Genomic DNA, 26,523 nt, shown 5'->3' on the forward strand with positions numbered 1-26,523 from the left:
CCCTCCCATCAACTTTTGCAGGTTGCATACATTCTGTATATCCATCTAAGCTAAAGGGATCATGCAACCACACATCCTGAAGCATATTAACAGCACACTCACTGAAACAGACAAAGTCTGGATTCCTCCTCGGCAGATTCCTGAACCCCGTTTGTGTACCAAGAAAGAATTTTAAAAGAGACTTGACTAAGGTTACTGAGGCATTCTAGGACCCTTTTTTGCCACTGGTTGAAGGATACCAGGCAACCAAGACCAGTGTTTGGATTTCTGCTCCTCACTTGGGAATTAGTCGGGTAGTATTATAATCTTCTTCCCAAAGGGGTTTGAGAGCAAGTACTGTTTAAAGACTCAAAGGGAAATAAAGGGTCTGCCTTCGAAAAGGGAAATTAAAGGAATTGGTTTCTTAGATAAAGAAGAGCCCCCAATCTACTTGATGTGGTAGTCAAATCATAGCCCACAGCCCGTATAACATCAATATGCTTCAAGATCATTTCAGCAGCCAGTTGGAAAACTGCCACTAAATCAGTTTGATCATCCTCAATGAACTGAAACAACTCAGTAGCATTGGAATTAATTAACTGTAACTCAGGTATTATGTCTAAGAGATTGAGAATGTTCCATCTATTCAGAATCATTTGTACCTCTTGATGTAATACTGCTTCTAAAATAAAACCTCTGGAGATGTTGTTGGACATTGACAGGGAATTCGGCTCCACTCTTTTTGAGGAGTTGATACAGTTGTATACAAATGGATGGGGCAAGGTTGGAAAGGTAAGATGCCCAATTCGAGCAGGGGAGACCCAGTGACCCAACGAGTCATGAATCTGCTCGGAGACATTGAATAAGCAGACTATCATTCTCATCCTCCACTCTTACAGAAGCAACAGGTGCTTCATGCACTGAAGTTACCTCAACGGGCGGGGCCGCCTCATTAGCTGAAAAAGTTAAGCCTAAAGTCCTCATCTTGAATTGGGAAAGAGAACCTGAAGGCATAGCACCCTTTGCTTTTTGGGTGCTTTTTTAGTTTTAGCTTTCCTTTACCTATGATCTCCTTGCGTACAGATGAAAGATCCCCTTTTGCAGTCATACTGTAACTAGGCATGTCTTCTGAGTGGGGAGGAGGTATATTCATTTTAAAGACCACAGATCTTAAAAATGTATGTGACCCTTTGTTCCCCTGACATATAAGATTTTTCTAATTTTTGGATTTCTTTTTTCTGTTACCAAAGATAGTAGTATTGCCCTTTCTCGTTTTAGAGCATAGCACCTTCACATTAGAGGTATGGATAGTAGTCTGTGTATTACCAATAGCTTTAGCCTGGCACTTTCAACCATGCTCCAGTCCCACCTCATCCTGAAAGGATTTAGATATTTCGATAACGGCATTAGCATGTAAGGATATCAATATCACATGAATGACAGTGAACTCCAGTTGCACCAACAACTGATCTTGCCAAAAACCTTACTACCTTACTTTAGAATGAATGTTAGTATTTCCTTATATTGCCATATAAGCTGACCAAAGATTTCAGTAGAAACCTCAAGGAACAAGTGGAGGAAGCCCAATGTTGCAATTAATTGTGGGGAATCTTGAATATGAGTAGATAACAATTTGGACATCCTTTCTGAACTTTGTTCAGATGCGTTGAGCTTTAAAAAGCTTGTCAAGAAATATGGAAAGAGTCTACCAACAAAGAATGTTTTACAACGTCTTCATTCAAAGAAGAATTAATTGCCAAGGAGCCCGACAGGGAGTTCAGTCACAACCGCACCAGGATTTGGCAAAGGGTGCCGAGCGGCAATGGGCTGATAAGTCCGCAGAAGAAATTAGGAGACGGATATCATTTTTCTCACACTGGTTCAAAAGATGAACCTCATCCACTGTTTCCACTTCCAGGACATTAAAAAAGGAAGTCTATAATTTTAGATGGCAAAGCATATATTTTTGGGAGAATTTCCAATGACTTAAGCGGGGCAGAGCACAATTGAGATTTTGGAGTTGCCGCAGTAAACTGTGCAACTGAAGGCCATGCCAGCCCAGGCATCAAGTCTGAGGAAGGGATGCCGGTCTGGTGACTGTGCAGTTCATACATTGTAGACAGCAATACTGGCAGAAGAAAATATGTGAGGAGATTCAACTCACGAGTATATATCTTTACAAGCTCTAACAGCAGCCGAACTGCTGCCAAACTGCACTTTGCCCTTACAAGTTGCGCGATGCACTGTGTTTAAGGGTTGATGGATCATAAATAACAAATTCATACTCGCAATCAGCGCTCACCTGTAGCGTTACAATTCCAAGAAAAAAATCCCACCATAACGCAGATGAGATTTGCATTACTAGAACAAGAGAACATCCTTAAACAGTGTGGCAACTTACTAAGACTGTTACAACAGCGAGAAATCTATTCGATAGAGGCCTTAGCCTCCCTTACCCCCAAAGCGAGGAACACTGAGGTTGATATGAACTGCTTTGTTTGAAAGGCACAGAAACATCTTGCACCATAACATGTGTGTCACACAGGATTATACTGATTAACAGTGGGACCAGTGGCATTTGGCGTAGGTTGCTCCAGCTGTAAACAGACGGGGCACCTGACGCCTGCACCCCTCAGACCTGGTATTTACACACTATACACACTGTGTAATTATGATGGCATCTCAAGGGTGTGAGGAACCCCGTTAGGCACTTCTTTGATGTAAGGATACCACTAAGTGTTAGACAGATGTACATCGCATGATGAGGTCTGTAGGTGAATCAATCTCTTTCGGTTGTATTGATTTCTCTCCACTATTTTGGAGTATGTTTGGTGGGATTAGCCATGTGCAGAGATGGATGCTCAAGCTGTTTACAGATGGGGCCCCCAACGCCTGCACTGATCCGGGCCTAGTGTGCAACACGCTATTAGAATAAAGCACTCCGGACACCATTATTGAGATGTGAGGAACCCTTATGTGAGTGTGGCACGGATAGGCACGTAACAGCACACGAGCAGTGGAAGTTAAGGGGAACGCGATGTGATACATCCAGGTCTGGGTGCTCGATACACAAATAAATATAAAAATAAACTAAAAGGTGTAAACAGGAGTATTATCTGACAAGGCATTTGAGCGCCATACATAAATACGTTGGCAGCACACCACTCCTGGATAGCAGATAGACAGTCCGAGATGAGAGAAGGAGAAGAGGTGGCAGAGGGAAGCCTGAAAATGAGCCGAGTGTCATCCGCATAGCACTGAAAGTTGGGGCAGAGAGCGGCAATGCGGCGGGCAAGAGGTGCCAGGTATTAGTTGAATGCCAGGGAGAGAGGTTAGACCCCCAGGGAACACCACAGGTAGAGAGTGAGATAGAGGAAAGGAAGGATCCAAGTTGGACTTGGGAGGGTCGATCAGACAGGAAAGAGGTCAGCCAGGTCAGGGCCTGATCGGTGATACCCAGGTTATCACTGAGACGGTTGAGCATGATGGCTTTGTTGGTCGTGTAAAAGGCAGAAGAGCGATCGAGTTGGATGAGGACAGAAGGGATGTTAGAGTCGCGGTTAGAGAGCAAGCCTTTCCGGATGTTCAGGAGAGCAGTTTCCGTGCTTCTGGCAGCTCTGAAGCCAGACTGATGGTCATGGAGACAACCAACAGAATCGGTGTGAAGATTGAGCTGGGAGATGGCAAGCTTTTCCAGGAGTTTGCCCAGGAAGGGAGTTATGGAAATCAGGGGATAGTTATGCGGGCATGAGGGAATCGGATGAGGGTTTCTTGAGAATACGGTGCACAAGAGAGTGCTTCAGAGAGGAGGGATGGCTCCAGAGGCGAAGGAGTGGTTGTATAAGTAAGCCAGAGCAGGAGCAAGGGTGTCAATGTGGTCCTTGATGGTTTTGGACGAACAGGGATGAACCTGTTTTGACGAGACTTACATAGATCGGACTTGTCTAGAATCCTCGTCAGGGGAGAAAAGAGGAAAGGAAGAGAAAGTGGGAGGGGGGACAGCTGGAGGAAGGCCAGATGTAGCAGAAAGAGGAGGGGGAAGAGGAGGAGAGGACGGCAGGGAGGACAGGATGTCCTGGGTTTTTTAGATGAAATGAGAGGCAAGAGCCGTGCAAAGGGCCTGGGAGACGACAGCAGAGGTAGAGACTGCAGCAGGATTGGCCAACTCCTTGCAGATTTTAAAGAGTTCGGCCGAGTTGTTGGAGGCCTCAAAGAAACGGGCCTGGATGTGGGTGCTCTCCTTAGTTCAGACTAGGAGCCGGTAATGCCTTTGGAGCAGGTGGCAGGCCAGTTTGTCAGAGGATGTACGACAAGCCGCCATTTCCTCTCAGCCACCCTACACTCGCGTTTAAGGGTAACTAGGTCAGAGTTGAAACACAAGTTGCACTTGGCTTGGGCCTTCAAGCGGATCCTCATGACAGGGGCAAGAACATCCAGAGTATCAGAGAAAGAAGAGTACAGCATAGAAAGGGCTGAGTCAGGCTGTGAGTCAGCCAGAGGAGGAGGAGGAGAGAAAGTGGCGGCGAAAGCCTCAACTGACACACGTTTCATGGGTCAGATGACCGAGAAGGGCGGTGGCAGAGGTGGAGTTGGCTTGGCCTACAGGGTAGAGAGGGAGTGATGAGGGGAAAGAAGGGAGTGATCACTCCAGGAGAGGGAAGTAGTCAGAGGGATGGAGAGGGGGAGGTTGGATGAAATCAGAGCATCAAGCGTGTGCCCTTCGGAGTGAGTAGGGCCAGAGGGGGGAATGGAAAGAGAGAGTGAATTGCAGAGGTCACGAAGGAGTACAGAGGAGGAACAGGGTGCCTCAAGATGGATATTGAAGTCACCAAGAAGGAGGAGTTGAGTGGTTGAGGCCAGGAGGGAGGAGGAGAGGTCCGCTCACTCAGATAGGAAGGAGTTGATCTGACCAGGTGGCCTATAGATGGTAGCAATGGTAAGAGAGTGGCTAGGAGCGAGAGAAAGCCTACAGACAAGGCTTTTGAAAGAGGAGTAGGTCTGCATAGGAATGACAGTGGCAGGAATCCACTCGGCGAAGATCAGGGCTACACCCCCTCCAGACTGCGTGGATCTGGGTGCAGACAGGATCTTGTAGCCATCAGGGAGGAGAGTGTCAAAATCTGTGACAGAGCAGGCTGTGAACCATGTCTCGTGAGACTGAAGTCATCGAGGTCAAGTTCTTCCAGGAGGTGACAGATGTCAGAGGAGTGTTTGACGGCTGAGCGAGAGTTGAGAGTGGCAATGTGGAGAAGGTTGCTGTCCTTGAAGGACTTCCAAGGAGGGGTACAGATCAGAGGTACACCCTGCGGAAGTATAGAGGAAGGTGTAGTGTTATGTTTGATGCTTGTGTCAAATGAGTGAAGCGAGCCGTTCAGAATGGGTTCATATATTTACTAGTTATATTGCCGAAATTACCAGGATAAGTACATAAGGAGAAAACAAGTGAGTGGGTAAATATAGGGAGAGACATCCACCGGCCCCCTTGTCCATTCATCTTCCAGGTCCCAACTGTTTTTCTCTGGAACACTCATACACACTCCAGTCCAAACATTCCACACCAACACTCTAAATACGACCCCAGGCATACAAACCATGGACAGGGAGCAGATCCAAACCTAACATGTAGACAGAGCCCAAGGGGGGACAGGAGAGGAAGAAGGTGAGGGCAAGGTAGCCAAGGCGGAGGCAGCGGGGGTAGGCAGGGAAGCAGAGGAAAGGAGAGAGAGGACAGCAGGAGTTGAAAGGAATTTGAGGAGGCGTGGGAAGCGCCTATCAACGAGAAGGAGGTTGGCCTGAGGGCCTTGGACCAAGACGGTACCTTTCAGATAGACATTAATGATGAACTTAGAGGAGTCGAAGGGGGCCAGGAGGGATACCCAGCGGGTGCCACCATTAATGGGTTAAGAGGAGAAAGGAGAGAGCAAAGAGACCATATGAAGAGTCCATAGATCTGGCGAGGCCACGACAAAGAGGATGTTGGCGAGGGTCTGTCTGGAGGAAGCGCTGGTACAAGTGTCAGCGATCGGGAGTCCAGGGTTAGAGAACAAGATATCCCTTTTGAACTTCTTCCTGCCAGACTTAGTGAGAAGGGAAGGATAGTCAATGGAGAAACAGTTGGAGAAGATAGGAGAAACAGAGAGCGCCATAGGTGATGTGGAGAGGGAGGGGGAGAGAGAAGCAGAGTGTGAGCCTCAGGATAGGACCAATGTGGCAGAGTAGCACAATGCAGTCACTGGGCCAAGCACAACTAGATTCAAATATGGCGACCAGCGTGAGCCCAACATGTAGGGAAGACGCTTACTAGTGTTTGGATTGTACAGCCACGATATGAGACATGGGAGATTCCCATGGCGGTTGCAAGTGAGGACACATGTTTATACCTGCAAGGCAGTGAGGAGAACTGCATCGACATAGGCAGGTGAGATTGAGGAAGGTGAGATTTGCTTATACCCATATTGAATGCACTGGGGTGAGTGAATGGCTGACCGCTCAACGAGACACTGAAGTTAGTGAATTTTGTTTGTTATACACAGGCAGACACATATGTCCTTGGTGAAGAATGTTATATCAGCTGATTACTAGCCACAATGGGAGGAATTTTGTCGGACAGCTGTGGAAGTGATCCTATTACTTGGTATCTGCATGAAAGATGGGATAGGTAATTGAGATTGGGAAGAGATCACTACAGTTCAATAACTTGATAGGACACTGGAGAATTGACATACACATACTGGATTGTATTTGTAGGAACTACCTGGGTACAGTGAATGGTCCCACCACAGTGTACTGTTGGAAGCTAACAGTGAGGATATCTTCCAATGAGAAAGATCAGTTGGAGGAACACCATGTTTGAGTAGATTGCAGAATGGTGTATACTATAATAGATGAGTAAACATACATTTATATTGTTTCTAGGAACTTGGGTAAGAGGCCATAGCCCTGAAGATGGGACTAAGTCCTGAAACGCATTGGGTCAAGACATCTGTACCCATACTTTAGATGTTGAAGGTGTATTAGTTAATTTGGTGACATCACCACAACTGGGTACTATTTGAGCATTGTTAAATGTAAGCACAGTTTTTGAGTTCAGACTTTGGAGAAATGCTCAGCCCTATAAGGTGTTCAATAGGCGTGAGGGGTACAAGAAAACCTGGTATCTAAACAATTTATTATGAGATGTTAAATTTGATTTGTGAACACACAACAAAAAATTGTACTGATCGTTTCATTGAGAGTTGCTTGAACTTAACAAGAATAATTTGTTTTCGAAGCATGATTATTGTCTTTGTTTCTTACCCGCTTATAAAAGATTGCACTAACAGTATTAATCCTATTAGGTCTTTTTTGGACCAACATATGAGTGTGCAGGTTCTGGGTGGTTAATTCAGACATTTATCTTTCCACCCAAGTTCCTCCCACAGCTTCACCTTATCAGGGAACGGTGACTAATAAGCATGGAGCTTCAGCCAGGTGTGTCCATCGCTGATGCAATCCAGGGACAACTGCTGCCAAACTCTACTGACCGAGCTTATCCCCTTCTTTCACACATTGGAGTCTATTGAATTCGGCTTAAAATGATTTTATTCTCTTGTGACCACTTTGTCTGGTTCTTCTTCTTTTCTTCCTATGATTCACAACTTGCCTGGCTATTGAAACGGGGTCCGACACCCCTCCTGGCCAGGGCCCACATGTGACCTATGGCATTCCTCATCTATGGCTACCCCCATATCCAGTAGTCTTATACCACCCCCAGCCAGTAGATATTCCTCAGTCTACTATCTAGTCGGGGCCTACTTATCCAGATTACCATGTCGCACACTAGGGAACCGCACAATCGCCTCCCAGACTTAACTTACAAAACAAAAAGCCTCATGCAAATGGCACTTGTGCTCCCAGGATCAAGAGATATCCCTCCCTCCCACCTTCTTTCCAAGACACGGCCATTCCAGCCTCCTTCGGATCCTCAAGATACACCCATGACTATCAATGAACAGGAAACAATGGACTCAGAGCCCAATAATGAACCTCCTACACCATTCATCGTGGCACACACCACTCCATGTTCCCTCAAACTGAGAAAGAAACGCCTGGCTTCCAGCTATCTCCAAAACTTGAAGGACACGACAAAAAAGAGTAAGCTAGGAAAGCCCCCAGATAACCTGCTGACCAATGAGCACACACCGTCCTTATCTAACATTAAGAGCACTCTCATCAATGCAAGATCCCTCCTGGCACATACGCTAGACAAAGCTGACCTGATCACCTCCCTAGACCTTGACTTTCTAGCAATCACAGAAACCTGGCTCCATGCAGCAGCTGGCCCTATCCTCTCCATGGCCATTCCCGAAGGATACACTATCCTTAGGAAAGATAGAACAGGCTCTAAAGGTGGGGTAGTGGCACTCATTGCCAAAAACAACATCAAGATAAGAACCACCACCAGCCAAACATTCCCATCAGAGGAACTCATCTCGCTCAAACTCTCACTCTCACCCACATCTACCCTCACCATCCACTTGATTTACAGACCGCCCGCCCCTCTGACATCCTTTAAGGAAGATATAGCTACCCTTCTCACCACCAACACCAAACCTCTTTCAAAATGTATCATCACGGGAGATTTCAACCTAGGCTTGAACAACCGTCCGACTCCCAGGCTACCCCCATTGCCAACACTATAGAAGCACATGGCCTTACCCTCAGAATTACGAGCCCCACCCACCACGACAAAGGACGTAAACTAGATTGGTTAGCCAACCTGAACTGTCTCACCAACATCCTAGCTAACACACCCAGCCCGTGGTCAGACCACAATGTCATTCAATTTAATATCCACCAAGCCTAACATCCTACCACAACCGGCCCCAGCGGCTCTTGCAAGGTACAACAAGAGCATCACACCAGACAACATACTTCCCCTACTACTCCCAATCATCACTCATGCAAACACCACTTCTAATCCTACCAACCTAGTTATTGCTCTACAACCAAACCCTACAAGAGGCCATCGCCAAAGTGGCCCCCCTAAGCCTTCGCAGATCCAAATCCATCACCCACTTCAAATCATGGTTTACTGGCAACCTAAAAAACCTTTGCACGGCCAAAAGAACAGCAGAGAAATTCTAGAAAAAAAACTTCCCTTGAATACAAATGTCTTTTCAACTCCCTAGCGACCGAATACAAAGTTGCCACCATCCACGCAAAAGATAACAATTACAACATGAGAATCGAGAATGCCAACTCTGACACCAAAGAACTCTTCTCCATACTTCAGGAGCTTGAATCAATTGCCCCCACCCTGGACCACGGCATCAAGGATCTTACCTGATGCACTAACATCCAAAATGCACTTTCCGACAAAGTCACCTCACTTCATAAGAAAATCAAAGTGAAATCATCTAAGCTTGCCTCAGTCAACCTGCCACCCAATCTGCCCCCTCCCAATAACACACCCATCCTCAGATTTGAATTCACCCCGATCTCCATCGCAGAAACGCTAAAAACCATCAATGGTCCAAAGCCATCCAGATGTCAAGGTGACATCTGCCCCGCAACCATCATCAAAGACTGTGCTGAGAAACTTGCACCATTTATCACAACTCTAATCAACAACTCCTTCAACTCCAGCAACATACCAGGTAATTTGAAAGAAGCATGGGTGCTCTCCCTGCTAAACAAAACACACTAGACCCAAACATCCCGACTAATTACTGATTAATCACTATGGTGCCGTTTCTCCTGAAAATCCTCGACAGAGTCGTGTATCTACCAATTCAAAAATATTTGGAAACCCCCCGCCAATCAGGCTTCCGTCTGGGTCATGGGACAGAAACTGCCTTACTAGACCTCAAAATCCAAATGGATCAAATAAAGGATATAGGAGACCTAGCAATTCTCCTCCTCCTCCTAGACCTGTCGGCTGCATTGGACTCAGTGAACCTCAATATCCGCTGTCAACACTTGGAACACGAAATGCACTTTTCAACTAGTGCTATAAAATAGATCAAATCCTTACTGGCAGACAGGACCATGAGAGTCTTTTCTCCCACTTCGGCAGCACAACCTATCCCTGTCACATGCGGAGTACCACAAGGCTCTTGTGTATCCATCACTCTATACAATGTGTTCACTAAGCTGCTTTTTGACCTCCCCGACAAACTGGTCTTCACATACACTAATTATGCTGACGACACCCAAATACTCCTACCTATCTCAGGTGACTTCGACACTGAGACTAAACTCCAGAATAATATTTACTTCACAATTCAAGCCTGGATGGCACAACATGACCTTTTCCGAACGAACAAAAAATCAAACTACTCATCATTGGTAACCCCCCTAGAGTAAACTCACTACTGCTAGCCTACAAAGCCTTCAATATCAATGGTAACGTCATCACAGTGGTCAAGGAGGTTAAAACTCTAGGAGTGTCATGATGCCTACCCCTGGGCATCCGGATAGAGTCCATCAGCCCCGGGAGCAGGCATCCATATACTCATTAAAACCCCAACAGCCCTGGCTGGGGGCTGTTTGGATTCGGTCCTGGCACCTTAGGCGCCAGGCTCATCATAGAAATCAGTCCTGGCGCCATAGGCGCCAGGCTCATAGACTTTACTTACCTTATGCAGACAATGCTGCAAATGAGTCCAAGCCAACGTGAGGCCTGGATGGGACTATTTTATTACAGGGACTATTTTTCACTCGGGTGTGGTTCTGGGAACGTCTTACCTGGGACTACTTTGCAGGCTATTTAAACCACGCCCGAACAGCAGCCCATGCTTTGCGTTATTCTGCATCCAGCAGCGTGACGCTCACCGTGTCTGCAAGTCAGCATCCAGTCTTCTGCCACGCCCGCCTCGAATCCGGAGCTCCTAGACAAAAGGCAAAGAAAGGGGAAGAGGTTAGATCACAGACATTATTTCATTCCTTACCTGATTCCGGACCCAGCACATCTCTGAGCCTGGAAAGGACATTATTTCAGCACGCATCGCTTCGCCAGCAGCAGCGCCGCGTTATACTCACCAGTCCACCGCATCTTTCGACTCGGCGCTGCCTCCATCATTTTTTTCGTCGAAACCCAGCACCTGGGGGGGAAAACAAAAGGAATAACAAGGTGAGTCGAGAAAACCAGCAAGGACAATCTCTTTGCCACCATAGGCTTACCTGCTTTACCACCGGAGGTATTATTCTTTTATTCGCCGCATCTTCCTATGCTGCACCTATAAAGGGAGAGAAAACAGCAAATTAAACTCATGCAACTTTTACCCGACAGTGTTTGGTAATACAGACTCTTACCTGAACGCCATCAGCTGCTTCCAGGCAATATTCTTTTGAACCCAGCTGCAACCTAACGAGGGAATGGAACAAGAGTGAACATCGGACATATTGAACTCTTTGAACTTTATAGACACTGGAGTCAATATTCCTCCGGAACTCCTCCAGTACCTTCAACCCAGTGAAGTAACTGGTATCTACGCACCCCTGCATGCCATGCAGGATGGAGAGCTCATCATTTAAAAACATAAGGTGAGGTTACCAAAAAGAATATCGGAGGTGATTAGTGGGGAGAACGAGAACTGTTGAGGGGCCATCACTAAAGTCCACGGGTGGTTAAATCCCTTTCTCCACTTGCAGGAGAATACTTCTACCAGTCCAGCAGACAAGATTAGGCGGGCCAGTCCAGACTGTCATCTCTTCACCAAGCATCTTGTTGTTGGAGACCGCAGCTGGCTGGGTCCGATCGACGCCCCTGTGGGAACCAGGTGAGCGTAACAAGGAGTCTATTTGGACTCATCTCTGTCTCTTTCCAGACAAGTCAATGCCATTGCCTCTCTGGCAGCCTACACTGCAAAACTGATCACAGCTAGCAGACCCTTTCTAACGACTGAAAACTGTGTCACACTAGCCAGAGCACTCATCCTATAGAGAATTGACTACTGCAACTCTCTCTATGCAGGTTCTGACTCCGGAAATATCAGTAAGCTACAAATAACTCAAAATAACGCAACCAGAGCTGCCCTCAACCTCCCCAAAAAGACCATATCTCCGCAGTCAGGCGAAACCTCCACTGGTTACCAGTACGTGACCGTATTAAATTCAAAGACCTGTCACTAACGCACAAATGTTTGTCCAATAGCGACCCAGCCTTGCCAACCAAATCTCCAAAGCCCAGACCAACAGACCTGATCTGCCTGCTCATACCTTCTTACTATGCCGAGAGTCAAACTGCAAAAATCTGGAGGTTGCAGCTTCCGAGTAATCACAACCAAACAGTGGAACTCTAAGCGTACCTGCCTCTCTGGTCGTTCCGCTAAGGCTTGAAAACGTGGCTGTTCGCCCAAGATGGCTGTATGTAACCTGTAGGTAACTAATTAATGCATCTGCTTCATGAAAAACTGTATGTAACCTAACGTATACGCAAGTCCTGTGGTATGACTGTAACATTATGACCACAGCAAACTAAGCTGTAACCATATCCTTAAGATAAGCGCCCAGATGCCTCAGGGTTTGGTTGCGCTTTACAAATGTACAAATAAATCAATGATAATTTGGCTGAGGATACAAAGTCATCTTGGCAAAAAGTACTGCAATGTGGCAAGCATTACCTCCACGTCCACTCTTCCTCGTCCCAGTACTTACTTCATGAGGCACCTGCCTCCGACACAGGACCTTCTTCTATTTCTTTAAATCGCTATAACTCCTCCCCCACATCCACGTCACTCAGTTTAATTTTTCCTGCCTCTGGCAGGTTGGACTTTTTCTTCCCGGTGCGGGGCACCGGGGAGCACCGATTGCTGGCCCCCTGAGGGGGGGGCTGTGTGGCGGGGCCCTCGGCTCTCTCAGGTGCGGCGCTGTTCCTGGGCCCCCTGCGGGGCTTGTGGTCACAGTTGAGCTGGATTGCCTCGCTTGGTTCTTTGCTGGGCTCCGGACCGCAGCGTGAACATTGTGTCCCGGGTCCTGCACGGCCCTGGGGAAGGTAAGGAGAGGGGAGGACTGGGCTTGATGTTTTTCCCCTCTCCTCCTGTTTTGGCCATCTTGATTAGACTTGGCAGTATGGGCTAAACTTCCCTTTTGTTGTGAGGCTCTCTGCTCCTTGTCATGGGGTGACGGTGGCAGAGAGTCTTTGGGAGTGAGGGGGCTCTGTTCTGTCGCAGGCATACCACCCGCTCCTCAGAGACACACGGCCCAGGATGCACCGGATGTTAGCTGCATTATCTGGGGGAAGGTAAGGAGAGGGGAGGACTGTGCTTGATATTTTTCCCCTCTCCTGCTGGTATGGCCATCTTCACTCCTTCGACAGGCCGTTTTCCTCGTGCTTTGTGTGCACATCTTTATTGGAAATGATGGCAAGCACTTGGCAGTATGGGCTAAGCCTTCCCTTTTTGTTGTGAGGCCTCTCTGCTTCTTGTCGTGGGGTGACTGTGACAGACAGTATTTGAAAGTGCGGGGGCTCTGTTCTGTCGCAGGCATGTCACATACCACCCGCTCCTCAGAGACACACGGCCCAGGATGCACCGGATGTTAGCTGCATTATCTGGGGGAAGGTAAGGTGAGGGGAGGACTGTGCTTGATGTTTTCCCCTCTCTTGCTGGTATGGCCATCTTGACTCCTTCGACAGGCCGTTTCCTCGTGCTCTGTGTACACATCTTTATTGGAAATGATGGCAAGCACTTGGCAGTATGGGTTAGCCTTCCCTTTTTGTTGTGAGGCCTCTCTGCTTCTTGTCTTGGGGTGACTGTGACAGAGAGTATTTGAAAGGGCGGGGGCTCTGTACTGTCACAGGCATGTCACATACCACCCGCTCCTCAGACACACACAGCCCAGGATGCACCAGATATTGGCTGCATTCCTTGCGTGCTGCCTGTGATTACGGCGCAGATTTGGACATGTCTGCAAGCGGCCGGAAGGGTACCGGCCTGGCATAGTCTACACTTCGGGTTCGAGTCTCAGCGGTGCTGACTCGGTCCTTCATTCTTCCTAGACCGACGCATTGGAACCATTTAGAGCATGGGGCTACCAGCTACTGGATACAGGGCTCAAGCCACCTCTCAGTCATGTGGCGTGTTAGTGGTGTGTTTGGGTCTGTGCTAGCTATGGACGCAGACTCCTTGTCCTGTCCTCTTCCTCTAAACTGCACGAGGGAAAGTCAAAGGAGTTGATTTGCTTTTCCCTTGTCCGGCATGGGATTATGAAAAATGCATCATGGAAGTAACGGCCATGCAGGGGGTTCCCAGTGTCTCTTCTTTTAGGGCCTAGGTCCTCCGGTGCCGACGTGTTGCTTTCACGCCTCCTCTGAGACTTGTGGGAAGTGATAGGGCACATGGTGGCACATGTCTGTGCTTAGAGGGGTTCTCAGAGCCCCTGGTGCCGGTTGAGGGGGATGTCACTTCAGTGGGTTTTCCAGTATAGGCATACCCCAGGTAGGGGGTTGCCTTTGATGTCTGCTACCCCGGATGGATTGCTTTGCCCCGCTTTGTGACAGTACTCTGCCCTTTTGACTCCAGCCTGGTGGCTCCTCTGTCGGCTGAGGGGGCCATAGTCTGCTGGACTTCTGGGCTGTCCTGTATCTTCCTTTTGATAGGTCAGATCTTTTTGTGGGCTGACAAGCATGCTGTTATATTGTGGGGCAGGCCTGTTTCAACGTCCTGTGATTTCCCTCTGGTGCAAGTGCAGTGACTGGCGGTTTTCCCTGGCTCCTCATTTCTATCTTCTCGGAGGTGTATGGGACTGGTGGGGTTCGGCTTCCTGGGTAATGGGCTCCTTCCAGAGGGGGGTATCAGTTGCCATTCCTGTCCCCTCCTGTCCAGGTTTGCATGGTTAGGACTTTGGTACCCAGCTCACGGTCCAAGTAGTTGGCCATGGGATCCGTTCTCTCCAAACAGTTGTTGTGGGTTACCATCTTGCCCGTTCCTCTCCCTGTTCAGGGTCAAGTTTTCTACTTGCGGGTGTTCCTGGTCCCTATGCCTTCTAGGATGTGTCACCTGCTTATGGGTCTCAAGACCCTGCACTGCTTGTCCAGATGTCTGGGGAGAGCGTACTCTGGATGATGTGCAGGGGGGGCGCTTGATGGCTGTTCTGGGCAGGGTTCTCAGAAGGCAGTATGTCTCGGCTCACCTGTTGCTGAAGTTACGGGGCACGTGGCGCCTTGCGTGTTTTCCGGTTCCTTGAGCCTGTCTTCGGTTACGTCCCCTTGTGTCTTATACTCTCTCCTAATGGCTCCCGACATCTCAGCTTTCGTAGTTTTGTTTTCAGTGTCCCCAGCGCTGCGAGTCTCCCTGCTATGGTGGCGGTGGGGTGGTTTCAGGTATACAGGCTGAGGTGTGCATGGTCCTTCCTCCTGTGGCCTCTATTACTACCAACACCAGTAGAAAGGGTCTACATTGGTGGTCCTCTCAACTCAAGGGTTGTGAGATCTGGGGAGAGCCGGTGATCATCCAATTGGCAAGAGTTGTGCCATTGTCCAAGATCTGGTGTACTTCGAGGAGTTGCTGAACGGTCGGCGGTTTTTGGTCCGATCGGACAATACGACGACCTTGGCATATGTCAACTGCAAAAGGGGTTCCGGACGCTCCTTGAATGCTCTGGCAGCACTGATAGGCACCTGGGAGGAATCTCATCTGGTGTCTCTGGTGGCCTCACATATCAGAAGGGTGGACAATGTTCAAGCGGATCTTCTCAGACGTCGGTTTTCACTCTTCTGCAGAACTGGTCCTGTTGGCCCAGGTCTTTGCGGTGACTTGTGTCAGATTAGGGTCGCTGGTTCTAGACCTATTTGCATCCCCGGCCTCAGCAGAAGTTCCCCTCTTCTGCTCTTGGTTTCAGGCCAAGGGGATTGGGGGATGGACGCCCTCTCTGTACAGTGGCCTTGGGGTTTTCCTTTATGCCTTTCAGCCTATTCCCCTTCTGCCCCAGGTGGTTTGGCGCCTCAGCGTGTCCAGGGTGACTGTGTTGTTGTTAGCTCCGTTCTGGTCCCGCCGGAGTTGGCTCCCCTCTCTGTTGGAGCTTTGGTTCTAGGAACCCTGGCTGGTTCTGAGGTGGCCGTGTCCCCTTCAAGGGGATCTGCGGTTGGAAGTCCACTGTTTGCAATGGGCAGTGTGGCTATTGCTCAGTCTAGGTTGATATCTCAAGGGTTCTCAGATCCTGTAGTTGAGTCCATAATGGATGCTCTTAGACCTTCCACTCTGAAGGTGTTCGGCAGACATTGGGGCCATTTCCGAGACTGGTTTGGGCGGTCTGGGATCCCTCCCCTGCGTTCTGGCCTCTCTGCTATCCTCCAGTTCCTCCAAAAGGGGTTTTGACAGGGGCCTGGCAGTTTTTCCAAGCTTTGCTCTCAGTGGGCCTCCATGAAATTCCTTTTGGGGGACTCTGATGGTCACTTGGATGGGGAGGTGTTGGTGGGGAAGTTGATCCAGGGTTTTTCTTCTTCCCGTCCTTCTGCTGATAAAGGGCTTCACCCTTGGGATCTCCCTCTTGTATTACGGTTCCTTCACAGGCCTCCTTTTGAGCCCATTTCCGAGATTGATATCAAATATCTTACACTGAAATCTGCTTTTCTTATTGCCCTCACTTCTGCCGTAGGCTTGGGGAGATTGGGGCTCTCTTATGTCACGCTCCTTTCCTGAGGGTGCTGCCAGACTCGGTGGTGCTGGGGTGTGGTCCGAAGTTTCTCCTTTAAGTTGTCTCTCGGTTTTCACACCTCTCAGGGTCTGGTTCTCCCTGACTTCTTTCATGATCCAAGAACGCCTGAGGAGGTGGCTCGGCTTAACATTGATGTCCGGCGGGACGTGTTGGAGAATTTGGCTTGGTTTGCTTTTTCCACCAATCTGATAGTCTTCTGATTGCTTGTGGTCTGGCTGGGGCTGGGCATAACGCATCTGTGGTTTCCATTTTCCGGTGGTTCCGGGTTGTGATCTCCAGGGCCTATGTGGCTTCTGGCCTGCCTGTGCCTGCGCACGATCAGGGGCGGTCCGCCAGGGGTTTGGCAGCTTCCTGGGCCGATGCAAGGAGGGTTTTTCTCTGCAAGAGATTTGTATGGCTGCCACCTTGGCTGGTCTAGGCATTTTCATCAACCGCTATGGGTTGAGTTTCTCCCACTCGGGGGTTGGTTCCTTCGTAATTGGAGTTTTGTCTGTGGGGATGTGATTTAAGAGTTATTGTGGGTGTGTTTTGCTGCACTGTTTTTGGCTCTTTGTCTCATTTGGACCTTTTCCCCGTTGCTGCTTTGGTATACCTCATGAAGTAAGTACTGAGACGAGGAAGAGTGGACATGGAGGTAATGCTCTGATTACTTACTGGTAATCTTCATTACTCCTATTCTTCCTCGTCACAGTACTGACGACCCTCCTCACCCTCCCTGCGGGGAAGGTCCCATGCTCCGGCTTGGTAATATGAAACTGAGTGACATGGATGTGGGGGAGGAGTTATAGGGATTTAAAGAAATAGAAGAAGGTCCTGTGTCGGAGGCAGGTGCCTCATGAAGTAAGTACTGTGACGAGGAAGAGTAGGACTAGGAGTAATGAAGATTATCGGTAAGTAATCAGAGCATGTCCCTGAGGTACCTTGCTTTTAACCTTCCCTCTCAGCGAACAAAGGGTGGTTTGTTTTTCTTACCTGGAGTTGCAAGGCTGCAAGCAACACAACGTCAGCACATTTTAAAAATACAATAAACATGAATATATTAAGAGAAAATTAACGGAACCGAATTCCAAACAATGCGACAGTACGTTTTCTAGGATCGCCCCTGCGCTCGACCCCGTGAAGAGAAGGAATGGAAGAAAGTGGCAGTGGAAATGAAGATGGCAGGAACGGAGTACACCAAGGATGAGGAAAGTTAACAAGATACAGGCAGAGGGTACTTTCTTCAATCCTTTGTTCCACCTGCTGGACAGCTCACGGCTGGCTGGCTTCTAAAAGCAGTCCAGGCTTAAATCCTGCTGCTGCTCGAGGGCTCTTGGCTGGATTCCAAAAGCATCCACCAACGGCACCCTCGTGCCAAGAAATGGGCCTGCCCACCACCTTTGGGACTAGGATAGTGGAAGTCTTCTGGGGGGGTGGGGTGGAGGAGCAGCAAAGCCAGAAACGAACACTGTGATGGGTGAGTGGAGAATGCAGCGTTGTATACGCTGATGCTTTGACAAAGCCGGAGTCTCCAGACACAAAGGGACCGGTGAGGTAGCAAGCACAACCACCTCCCCGAAGAACAAAACGGCAAGAGACACAACCCCACAAAGGGATAACGCAACGGCTCGAAGAGCCCATAGCCTTCACAGAGCTACCAGAAGCATCACCATACACAAGGGCAGCACAACGGCTCGAGGTGCCCATAGCCCACAAGGGGCTCCCGGTGACACCCCCCACAGAGGAGTATTGCACTGGCTCAAGGAGCCCACAGCCCGTGAAGGGCAACCAGAGATTCAACCCCTCAGAGGGTTAGCGCTGCAGCTCGAGTAGCCCAGAGGCTACCAGATACACCCGCCACCCCACAAATGAGTACGACACCGGCTTGAGGATCCCACAGCCGATGCAAAACTACCCTAGACACAACCCCATAAAGGGATCACGCATCAGGTCGAAAAGCCCACAGCCTGTGAGGGACATCGAATGAGGGAAACCCTCAAGTTGACAATCTACAGAGGGCAGAAGACACTCAAGGCCCATATAAGGCTGAGAGGGCAAAGACCTCACCAAATCTACAGGAACGCCTAGAACTGGCGATTTCGTGAACCCTAAATACCGACCGAACATGGTCCCCCCCATCTCTCCCTGGAGGAGAAACAAACGAGATTCCTGTTTCAACTGCAAAAGAATTTGTGAAATAAAACTTTCTTTGGAACAAACTGTGCCATTTTGTGTATGATTTGAGAAACCAGACACTACATGAACTTTGTGAACTTTGGGGGACTGTTTAGCGAACCAGCCATCTCCCTGGGTGAAGTAAACCTCAATCTAAGCAATAGCTTGGAATTATTTATGTCTATAGAAGAACATTAGAGGTATGTTAGACTAGGTTTTGAGACAGAGGACTGATGTTGATTTGGGACTTCCTGATGAGCACCATGTTATTGCCTTATTTAGCTTAGGGAAACCATCTTAGATATAGGGACTAGAATAGGCTTTTCTCCATTATGTTTATGAATAAAAAAGGTGTTGAACCATGTCCATATATACGTCTATGTCTGACCTACCACAAGTGCCTTTCTCACCTTCAAAATATACGGGAGTGCATTTACCATGGGTGCGTCCGGCCCTTGCTATCTTGCATCTAACTGTGTCCAAGGAGGGCTAGATGGTGCATCTACATCGGTTGGGGGGACCAGAGTAAATATAAAACAAGATGACTACTTGTGTTAGTACGAATTACCCCCAGAAAACGGGGGATGTGAATTACCATGGGTGCATTCAGGCCATGATATCTTGCATCCCACCAATAAAAAGGTTTGGGGGTGGCCAGGGTGGGGCTAAATGGTGCATAGACATTGAATGGGAACAGAGAAAATATACGAATTACACCGAGAGAGGCAAGGGATGCGAACTACCATGGGTGTGTTCAGACCATGAAATCTTACACCCCCACAATCAAAAGGTATAGATAGATCAGTTGGGACCCGAGGAAATAAAAATCAGAATGACTGCAAGCTATGCTGCAAATTAACCCCAGAGAGAGGGGGTGGACAGTAAGATGAGTGTGTTCAGGCCATGATATCTTACGACCCCAGTCGAAAGGTATGGGGTTTCCAGGGAGGGACTATACAGTGGATATATATTGGTTGGGACCAGAGTAAATACAAATCAGAATGTCTACTTGCCTTGCTGCAAATTAACTGCAGAGAAAGAGATGGGGTGCAAATGACCAAGAGTGTGTTCATGCCATGATATCTTGCATTCCCACAATCAAAAGGTATTGGGGTGTCCAGGGACCGGTGAGATGGTGCTTATTAATAGGCTGGGGAGCCAGCGTGAATTTAAAACAGGATGACCACTTGAGTTAGTGTGAATTACTCCCAGAGAGGCAAGGGATATGAATTACCATGGGTCTCTTCAGGCCATGATATGTTGCACTCTCACAATTTAAAGGTATTGGGGTGTCGTAAGTGCTATATGGAGCATTTACATCTATTTGGACCAGAGTAATATAAAACGGGATGACCACTTAAGGGTTTGAAATTGTGGGAATTTGGGAGTTATTTAGCTCCTGCTTGCAGCCTAGAAGTGCTTGGTTAGCTTGACACCAACAGCTGCCAGGAGCTACATTTGGCTCCCCGGGCAAACGGAAGCTGAACAAATAAACCTATGTCAATTGAACTCTGTGCATTTGGTACAATGTACAAATAAATAAAATAAATAAATAAATATTATAATTAAAAAATAAACATTAGGGCACATCAAATCTAAAGCATATGGGGTCATAAATAATGGACAAAATTATATGTTTGCATCTTATGTGGACATGAGATTTGTCGAAAGCTATGTGCTAGCTCCTTGTTTCCCAGTGGTAGCTCCTGGTCACTGGTTAATGCTGATACACAGGAGCTGCTTCTGAAATGCATTAAATTGCAAGTCCAATCTTAGTGTTCTTGTGGGGTTGATTGACTTCTATATTTCACCCAAGTTCACTGATTTGCTCAAACATATTTTCAGCATCTTGTAACATCAGCCTACACTTTTGGGATCTCACCCAGTTTCTGTACTTTTGTCAGTGTTTTTTCAAAAGTAACAATACATCAGGACACGCTGCCACTTTTAATTTCCTTGAATCGGCCCGAAGGGCACTTTTTTCTATGACTACCTCGAAGTTATAGGTGTGGCTATGTAAGAACTCTTTACATGTTCCTGAGTGAGCCAAACTAATCAAGTCCATTAAAAACCTCTGGTATTCAATGGTACAAAAAGTGTTAGGATTAATATGTCTAGCACTACTTCCCACTCATTTATGGTGCAGCCTCCTTACATTATTAGCAGTAATTCTTAAACAATTTTAAACAATTGCGCCCTTGAGAGATGTCAACTGCAGCCCCATAAATCTTTCTAGGGGCTACCTTACTCATCAGCCAAGAAATGTCCAAGATGTTGTGATCACTCCTAGTTGACGGTAAAACCTCTGGATACAGCTACAACTAACAAAAACATAAATTAGAACTGCACACTTAGAACCAATTTTCCAGGTCACACGTCTAGGAATGTCACCACCAACATATCCATTTAGCTTATGTAAACTTTGGTTTGGCACTTCTTCTAACCATAGAATCCTCCTTCTGTCCTTACATGTCAGTTTAGATACATTCTCTTCAAAAGACCCATTCATATACTTTACCTGAGGGATATTGAGGTCACCACAGATTATGAAGTTATGTTCTTGCAAAGGTTCACTTAAGTTGTCAACAAAGGTATCCATGAACTTCATGTCACTAATCCCTTAGGGTTCCAGTAGAGATTACATATAAAGTAGCATTCACATACATTATTCACCTTAGGGTCCCTACGGATAACCAAAATTTGGATAAAGGGGTTGGGGCCTTTTACCGAGACTTCTTCCATATCTGAGCCTATTTTAGTCACCATCAATAGACCAGAAGACGGCCTCCCCTTGCACCCTTTGTAGCTGGGTTCAGGAAGATAGTGTAACCATCAGGGCTGGTGCTACCCGCAACCAAGTCTCTTGCAAACATATAATTATAGGCAAATTTAGTTGGAGTTCGCCTTTAGCAAATAAGTAGCTAAACCTTCTTGAATTCCAGCAAACTCATTTAGCACGCTTTTGTCCAGGAGGACCCGACAGCTAGTTTTCCTTTTTTTTAAAAACCAAGGCCTCTGACAGCCAGGCCCAAGAACCCTTGCCCTCCTAACGATCGTTGTGCTTGATCCTTCTACACAACTTTCTACCGTCACCCTCGAGCGCACGCACAGCAATTATGCAAGAGAACCTTTCTTATCAGCAAAGTCATATTTCAAACTATCGCCTAAAACCGTACACCAGACTGACCTTGTATAAGCCTCTCATTCTTTCCATAATTTACTTTAAATTTAGCGTCTATAGCTTCCTTTTTCATTAGAGCTTCCCTTTTGACTTGCAGATACTTCACTAAGGTCAAACCAAAAGGGAAGTAGGCCTGTAGCCTCCTCCAACAACATTGCCTTCACCAACTTAGATGTTAAGTGCAAAAGCACTTTATCTTGTTGCTTTTTATTTAAAAACTCAACTAACTCAATGTCCCTTGTATCAATAAATCTCAATTTGGGGACTGAGTGGAGGAGTCTCAAAACATTAATACTATTCAAAACAAGACCATCATCCACTTTGAGAAGTCCTTCCCAAAATAACACAACCTCCATAAGTACCGCAGAACTTGGAGGGTTGGTTTTGTAGAGTGTTCACAGCCTTTTCTGGAATGTCCTTTTAGTCATTCGGAGGACGTTGAGTTGTTATAGCCACCGTCTCTTTTGCTCAAGCGTTTGGTAAGGCGTGGATAAGTTCCAATGGTCCTCCATCTCTTCCACATCCTTAGACAAACCTCTTCTTTTTACCAGACCATTTTAGCTCTGTTAGGAATTCTTGGTTAGAATAGCCCAATGAAGTCTCCAGGCAGCAATGGTCGGATGCAATCTAAACTTTGATTCTGTAGGTCTTCAGGCTTTAACCTGTTCATCGTCTACAGTATGGGTCATTAGGTTTATCAAGAACTTTGTTGAATCTGTCAAAGAATCATCTGCTAGAGCATCGACCATTGTATTGTTAGATTTATTCCCCTCTACAGCCTCTGTGGACAAGACCTGCTTTGGTTTTAATACTTTACTTATGTTGGTTTCCTGTAATTGGACTAGCAGGCAACTGCAAATTACATAGGAATTTTCTTGAATCGTTTGACTTCATTCTTTTCGCCGTGGCCACATTTTTTGTTTTCTTGGACTGTTGCTGAGGTTGCTTTGACCATTGTTGTTTTTTCCTCCTTCTCTTTAGTTATAGAGTAATTACCAGGTAAAGAAATAGAAGACATTTGTTCTGATTCCACCTGAGCCCTCTCACTTGGGGGAGAAGGTTGATTTACCTCAGACATTGTGTCACCTATAGGTACTTCTTCAATGTCAATAACCGATTCTTCACAAAAGGGGAGTTCCTTCAATGTATTATTTGTTAGAGCACTCCGAATCTAGGGACACACTTTGACACCACTCTGGTTTGCCATACACAGTGCATATTCTCCAGTATTTAGTTGTTGCACAATTCTTTCCTAACTTTGTTCACAATGTTAATATTATTTGATAGCTGGATTTCTTCCTTTGAGTCAGGGCCTTTCCCCTACTCTCAACAAGAGTTTTGTTCTTTTCTAAAGTTACACTCTTGAATTATAGGGTCCAGCAATCTTTTAAAAGATTGCAAAGTGTTATCTGCATTCTTGTCTATGTTTCCCTGCACTGCTGTGAAAAAACCTTTAAAAAAAAGCAGATTTGAGTGTACCATGGCCAACATTGTCGAGTGGTCTTTTAAATTCTTGTTCAACACCTCTTATAATTTGAGGAAAGGGGCCATTCTAATATTTAGTGCTGCCATTGTACCTACCTCGATACCCCCACTGCTACCTCCTAGGCCTTTCAGTGTGCCCCTTGTGTGGTGACCTCTCTCTCTACTTTTCTTCCTTATTTGTGACCGTGTCTAACTCCGCAAGGACCGAGAGGTGGATGAAGTCATAGAGGTCTCCAACATGGGTGACAGTCTTTGCAGGCTAACCTGCATAACATCCTTCTTGGATCTTATATAGTGGTCACTATTTTCAATTTGGGGTAGGTCCGTATGTTCACTACATTTTAGTAGCCCTGCGCCTCATTCTTTATTTACCAAACTCCCCTTAAGCAGCATGACTATTTCCTGGATAACAATGATATTTGCTGCCTCCCTCTGAACAGACACTTCCAGGGCCGTTGGTATTACCAATCTCATTTGCTCCCAATTTCACATTACAAATTGATGTGAACTTGAAATGACTTGGCCTGATCGGACTCCATTGTCTCTATTATTGTTTCTAATTCTTCCTTTGGTGTGTTGACAAGAGCATAGCTCTCCCTTTCCTTTCGCTCATTTGTACACCCAGCCCTCTGTCCAATATCTGCAATCAGAACAAAGTATAAGGCTGAATTCAAAGGTTTAACTAAGGTGTTTGAAGCCCGGTCACAGGTGGCTAGTGCCACTGCACATATTCCAGATTCTAGCTGCAAAGATGTTTGTAATAGCACTGCATCCTCTATTTCATTTGCCTCCTCCAAACTAAGCTTGCGCCTCTTTGGAGGGCCACCATTACCACTGTTGTTTGTATTCAACCTCTGTCCATTAAAAAAGAAAAGTTTCCAAGAGAGGGAGTCAGTTGTAGTTTTCAACAGTGTCTTTAAATGATGGCCCGATTGGTGTCAAAAAGTCTCCACCAAAGCCAAAAGTTACTTCAATCGTATCCGTTTTTGACAAACTTTTGTCGTTAAATGTAATTGTTCTAGATACATTTAGTCCCGGCGGCACTCCCATGCCCTTCTTATTTAGGTATCCTGTCACTACATGGGACCTTTCAGAACTTTGGCTATTAGTGGAGTTTACTTCAGGACCACTCAGCCAGAGAAGATCATCCTCCTCACTGAGGGTCATGGAAAGTCACCTTGAGCCAACTTGCAAAAGTGTCTCAGCCGGCTTAACGCCAACTGAGCCTTTTATTTTTGTTTGTTCGACAAAAAGCTGGACATCGCCATCCTTTAGAGACATATCGGCACTACGTGCAGTGCTGCATGTATTTTGCCAAGTTCTTTTCTGAGGGGTAGATAAAGCAGGTAGCGCAAAGTCACTCAAATAACATCACTGACTCCTCATCCAGGGAGCCAAAACTGGATCCATCAGCTCACCTTCCTTTGATACTCTCATGCTCCAACACTCAAACAGTCAATAGATATATTTAGTGCAAGTCAATGCACGTTAATGCAGTGGATCGTACTCACAGATATCAGTCCCACTGTCCAAATGCTTACACCAATCACCTCCACCTGAAATACCAGAAAGCCACTGAGACAACTGGGACCTCCGCAGACCACCGCAGACCACCCTTGATTCATACTCCACGCGTTCTCCGTGCTGGAGTAATGTTTTTGAATAGTCCCGGTTCACCACTCCTCCTCCAAGGACACTGAAAAAATACTGCCAAGGTCTCCCGCAAGCACCGCAGAGCACACTCGATTAACACTCTGCGTGCACTCCGCGCCAGTGAAATATTTTTTTAATAGTGCCGGTCCAAACATTATTAGTGTTCAAATGTTTAACATTTTTTTCAAAGAGCTGATTGGTACCATTCCACACAATGATAATGTCTATATATCTCCTCCATATAATGATATTCTTTATAAAGTAATTGTTGGTTAGTGCAAATGTTTTTGGGTTGGCAAGGGAGGGGCATATTTAGCCTTCATTACCACCACCTTTATTTGTAGGTAGTAAACATCATTTAACAAGAAATTGTTGTGATTTAAGGCAAATCTTTAAAAGTCTTTAATCATCTCAAAGTGTAATAAGGGAAAAACTGAAAATTCAGTATGCGTGTTGTCAAGAGTTTTAATGGCAAATTCATGATCTGTACACGTGTATAATGGCTTAACATCAAGTGTAACCAGTGATTTCCCTGGCTGCCACCCATGTCTTGCAGGTACGGCAGGACTTGTGAGCTGAATGTAATGTACGATAGTAATAATAACACCTGTCCCTTAATGCATTTCAGTTATGGAACATTTAGGAGAAAGAATGATTGGGGTAGATACTGTCAGAATGTATAACCATGGTACCAACGGCACCCTTTTTATGGGGAAATATTTTTGCAAATCATGTTTATTCTGAACTATTTCAAGGCTACTGCAGGGGAATAATATCTGCTGTTTATTTTTATGCTCTTATGCAGGATAAGGAAGTACCTGGATTCCTAAGTTTGGTCAGAAATGACATTTAGAATATTCATGCATTGTGTATTATTAATTATGATTAAACAAAAACTGCTCTCCCACAATGATTAACTCCATGGTATGGATGTCATATATCAGGGTCCATAGTTGAGTAACTTAATCCAGTGAAAGATATTAAAGGGGCAGCAAAGCATATACTTTAGCATTCACGACACAGAAGATTTGCTTTGTTTTTTAATTAAAATGATGGGAAGTGACGTCACACATCACGCACGCGTGACGTCACTACAATACACATAAAGTGGCAATACAAAATGGGGCCTGCGAAAGCAAACATGTGGTACGCCGGACATGGTGGGATGAATCCTAACAGGACATCCTGAAAGTTTGAGGTGAGAGGATATTGGAGACAATTTGTTATCTTTGCTACTAAGCATCATAGCATGCACAGTGGTGGAATTAGACACATAGGGGTGCAAATTCAGCAATAATTTATAAAATTTAAGTCTAACTAAATGACCCAAATTTGGGCTATGTTGACCAGAAAGATATATACTAATAGAGTACCACGTATATGTAAATCCTAACATGGCTGTGAGTTTTAGCTCCATTTGTCGGTTTCAAAGG

The sequence above is a fragment of the Ambystoma mexicanum genome, chromosome 11 (genome assembly GCF_040938575.1).
Source record: "Ambystoma mexicanum isolate Mex_15411 chromosome 11, UKY_AmexF1_1, whole genome shotgun sequence".
NCBI classification, from domain to species: Eukaryota; Metazoa; Chordata; class Amphibia; order Caudata; family Ambystomatidae; genus Ambystoma; species Ambystoma mexicanum.